Here is a 5,470-nt window from a genome sequence, read left to right on the forward strand (position 1 = left end):
TGAGTGTTGCTTCAGGCACAGTTAGCACCAAAGGCTCAAAGAATTTGAGGGCTTATTTTTCCAAGTCTTCAGCTTTCTGTTTTGTTGGCTCTCTCCATGTAAAGGGCATAGCCACCAGTAGCCCAAGCCTTATGATAGCCAGCCACTTTATCAACTCAATGAATAGTTTTTTCTCCAAAAGTTCTGGCTGAAAAATCCTAAGTGGAATTTAATGTGCCCGGCTTGAGTCATGTACTCATCTATGTATGAACTTCTGTGGTCAAGGAAATGGGGTAATCTGACTGGCAAGGTCTGCCCAACCCCTATAGAAGGGAAGGTCCAGCCCCATGCAAACATACTGATTTCCCTAAAGGAAGGAATATTTTATTATAAGGAGGAGAAAAGGATGCTGGGCAGGAAAAAAAGGATGCTGTGACATAAGCCAAAAATGATTGTCAACCTCATTATTCCTAGATCATTCCAGACAATAAGAATCTGAGGCTCAGCCAGGTTTTAATAGATCTTTTAAGAAAAATTTCTTAATCTTTCTAAGTAATTATTCCAGATTTCAACCCCTTCACACGAGGCTCTTCCTCAAATTCACTCTAATCTAAACTCACACAGGGTAGGCACAGAGGAGGTGTCAGGAGAGGTGGGATGAGGGGTGATCTGTACAGAATCAACATGCTTGTTAAATTCTTCCAAGTTCCATTTAAATCTTGAGACCTACTTACAGAACCAAAAATGATTCCCCAGTGAATCAGCAAAAACATTGAGAGTGATTAGCATTTTTTGATACAAAAAAAACTCACTGCAAATTGCTTTGTACCCTGCTTGGATTTGCTGAGGTGCCACCTCAGGTGTTAGCAAAAGGGAAGTGAGAAAGAATTGTGACACCCACCCACAGCCCTTCTCTCCACCCTGATCGCATTGTCTCAGGTGTGATCAATGACATCAGATGTGCTTTTACCACATAGTGCGAGCTGACAACTAAAAAATAGCAGGTTAATCTGTTTTGCACTAACTTTTTTCATTTATTTGCTCCACTGATTACAAGGATCATGCTGAAGTGTCATCTACTATCTTTCTTATTATGAAAAATTTCAAGTAAACAAAATTAGAAAAAATGGTATAAGAAAATACCTACCACCCAGATTCAACAGTTATTAGGATTTTGCCACAGTTGCTTCATCTATCCCTCTCCATTTTTTGTGGAATTATTTTAAAGCGATTCCCAGACCTCATGTTATTTCTTCTCTAGATACTTCATTTTGCATCTCTGAAAAATATATGACTACAGGCATACCTTGAAGATATTGCGGGTTTGGTTCTGGAATACTGTAATAAAGCGAGTATTGCAATAAAGGTAGTTGTAAACTTTTTGCTAGTAGAGAATCTTGCCTTTAGTTTGAAAAAAAAATACAATGTCTGTGAAACATAATAAAGCAAAGCACAATAAAATGAGGTTGCCCTTATTTTCTTACATAACCACACTGCCAGTAACACACCTAACAAAAGCAACAATTCCTTGATGTCATCTAATTCTTAGACTATTTTCCTAGTTCCCTGATATCTAAAGAAACATCTTTATAGTTGGTTCATTAGAATCAGGATCCAGGTGAGGTCCACACATTGCATTTGATGGTTATGTCTTTTGAGTCTTTTAAAATCCAGAATAGTCTCTCCCCACCTTGCCCCACCTTTTTTTTTCATGCCATTGACTTGATTAAACTAGTTCAATTTTTCTGTAGAATATCCCATATTCTGGATTTATTTACTTGTCTTTGTGGCCTCTGCCTCCTACATGTCTATAAACTAGAAGTTAGTTCTAAAAGCCTTATTAGATTCAGGTTCTTTTTTTTTCCATTAGGGGGAATCTCAATCAGCAATATTTTCAGGCTGCCCTGCCCCTACTTAAGACTGATCAGCGGATTCAGGTGGTGTTGGCTAGATCTCTCCATTTTAAAGCTTTCCATAAGCCTTTTGTGTAATGTTTTCACCTTTTACTGATCTTTGCTTTAATGAATTATATCATTAGGAGGGCAAATCGGTGATTTTTCTAATTCTGTTATTCCTTCCACATTTATTAGCTAAGAATCATCTATAAAGAACTTCTCATTAATTAGGGCTATTTGGTCACCCCAAAATGCATACTGAATTGCAAAGGCAAGATAATGCTTACTCATTTCCCTTAAATTGCCTATTTTCAGAGTAAGGATTGTGACCTAGTTCCTGCCAATGGTATCCAATGAGTTTGTTCATTTGTTTATTTTGGTGCTTCTCTTTCCCAGATGGACTCATTAGGCTTTTAGATATTCTATGTATTTCAATCAAATCCAATCACTACTTTTTGGGATATTTAAATTATCCCATCTTTAGTCAAGTGGATCCCCTTCATGTTGGCTCTTGAGTCCTTTTGATACTGTGCTGGCTGGAAAATTACTGCTTGGCTATCGCCCATGGGAACATAGGCTATCACCCATGGGAACATAACATTCTAATAACAAGCTTTCTACTTCTGTACTCCCTGCTTGCACACCTGACCTGTGGGTTGACAGGTAGTGAATAGGAGAAAAATAGACCTTTGTGTTTAAGACAGAATGAGGAATGGGATTTAGGGCTTAAAAACTCTGTACCTCTACATTTCGGAGCTGCTTAATTTGGGGTCTGTGTACCCCTGGCAGACTCAGCTGGCTGAATAAAGAGTGTGTTTCCTATAACTTACTGGTTTCTGGTGGTCTGTGTGTCTTTCGGGGGCTGGCAGCCACAATAATACAACCCATTGATCTTTTGTGTCAATGTAAAAAAAAATCCAAACCTGCAGAGAATTTTTATGAGTTTATTTAGGCCAAACTTACGACAACTTCCAAGAAGCAAAATCTCAACAGATTGAGAAAATGTTCCAGAGAATGGCAGTTTTACAGCTTATGTTATACATTAGAATCAAAGGAAGAGATATAAGGAGGGTTATATGAAATCCTTTGGTGGTAGATTAAGGTGGGGGGAAGCAAAGCAGAAAAATCTCTGGGATTAGATAAAAAGTAAAACAGAGACACATACTTCTTTTACACTGATGGGTACAGAGTAGTTAATACTTAACATTTACAGCATATAGAGATGGTATGTGGGCAACAAGATAACAATGAGGAGTTCTGTGGTCTCATGTTCTGGTGTGGTGGGTGTGCCCTGAGGGGTCTGGTAAAGGGGATTACTCTGACATTTCAAAGGTGCGTTATCCTAGATGCAGAAAAGACAATTTAGACAGGCTCACTAAAGGTAAAGATTGACCTTTGTCAAGGAAGTTATAGGCCTGGGACAGGACTACTTGCAACAACCTGCTTTTAGTTATGAATTTTTACGTTCAGATCATCCTATATGGTTACTCTCAGTCTCTGAGTTTGTAGGACCTGCCACAAGGGCCTCCCCTGAGCTTGTCAGATTTTGTATGTGGCCCCTTTTTCGTCCGCATTGGTAACTTCATATTTTTTGGCTCAGCAAGATGTTCCAGCTTCATCTTATACATGTACTTCCCCAGATGCAATCAGCCATCCAAGAAGTTCTAGATCCTTTAAATGAGCAATGTCATTTAGGGCCATGGTCTAGGCACTAGAGGTTGTTCATTGCCCTTGGTTTTTAATATTTCTAGGCTTTCTGAAAAGTACAGAAATAGGATAAATTTTTGAAAAAAAAATCATGAGTATTATAATATTTCTAATTCAATTTTAATATTAAGATTTATTTATACTAATGCCTTTGATTTTATATTTCTATTCTCTTACACTGAAAATCTTGATTACTTATAACATTAACATAATTACTTATTATTTTATACCACATTATATAGAAAATAGTTTCAAAATACTAATATAAAGACTTCTACTAGCAATACAACTATTGAAGTGTTAGATTTCGTTGCAGCTGTCTTTATCCTTAAAATATATGCCACTATATATATTTAGTACAGCAAATATATTATACCATAGAATCACTTGAAACAATTGTCTTCTCTGTCCAGTTACATCATTAATTTGATATACAGTTGGATTCATCATTTTGAGTTTATTTTAAAATTTTAGAAATTGCCATTTTAAATCAAATTTAATTTTTTTAATGTGTAATGCACATTTATGTGATTCCAATGCAAAAGTACATAACAAATGTATTCAGAAAGTATTCCAACCTTGTCTCCTCCACCCTATAATATATTATGTTGAATTGTTCAAAATTGCCAATAACAAACCACTTACCAACAAAAATGGCAATTTCTATGATTGAACCATATGTATATATCCCTATCCTTTCTTACAGAAAACATAGCTACTATGTATATATACATCACTCTCCACTTTGCTTTTTTCACTTACATATCTTCTAGAGATCATTCTTCCTCCATCATTTTCAGGTACATTGTCTTCTATGAATGTATTGATGTACCATGATTTTTATTCAACCAAACCTCTATTACCAGTCCTTTGGATAGTTTTGAATCTTTTGCTATTAAAATATCTTCATGACTAGCCTTCATGAATAGCCTCAGTAGGTATTAGGCCACCCTATCTAAAAGAAACCCCTGGCATACCCAACCTAAGTCATTGATTCTGGTGGACATTTGTCCTGGTTTTCAGGTACCCAGTGCCTTTTGAACACCCTTCTGACGTTAGGAGAATTTTCCTTTCACATCAAGTTAGAAGGCAGAAGACTCATTCCCTCTCCCCCTTGTCCGCAGCTAGGACACAGGCATTTGGCCTGCGCTCTTCCAATCAATGCATTTGTGTGAGATTCTGGTGGAAGAGGACATAATGAGAAGGAAAAGATTGCATAGTGCACTCCTTTTGCTGGTGAGGGTGGTAGCAGAGCCGCGTGGTTTGGAGGTACTGGAATGGTCTGTATGGTTGAGTTCCTCATGCAGAAGTGGCACTGATGCCTATAGGGATAGTTGCAGTCAAACTGAGCTCCTGGCAGCATATAGTTGTTGAATGGTGATGGGGCGGCAATCTCAGTTTTCTCATTAGGCCAACTGTGCTGCACAATTTTGGATGATTTTCCTGGAAGCTTAGCCTCAAGGCTGTTTCCTCCAGTCTTCCCAACAATTCTATGAACTACTCGATATTCTTGAAATAAATCACTTTGCTGCTTAATTTGTCAGCATCAGCTTCTGTCACTTGCAGCCAGAAAATAATTTATGCAGCAGAACCTGGGAGTCAGAGTAGGTATAGTTTTAGATACCATGGGGCCTGATCATCCTCTGACTTGACCTTTCATTCTCCTTCCTTCATCCTAAGGGTACTCATGAGTTCTCCAATAGAAAGGACAGTGGTATAATGAAAAGAACTGGGTCATTAGGGGCTCCACAACTCTTCTGCAAGAAACCCCTTGGAATATAGTCAGTCAGAAAGGGAGAGTTTTTTACTGATTGCTAGAAGGGAAGAACAGGGCCAGATGTTGGAATGAGGTCAGCAGTAGCCCAGCAGAGCTTCCGGGTCAACAGAGC

This window comes from Pteropus medius, unplaced genomic scaffold (assembly GCF_902729225.1).
Source record: "Pteropus medius unplaced genomic scaffold, Ma_sr-lr_union100, whole genome shotgun sequence".
Lineage (NCBI taxonomy): Eukaryota > Metazoa > Chordata > Mammalia > Chiroptera > Pteropodidae > Pteropus > Pteropus medius.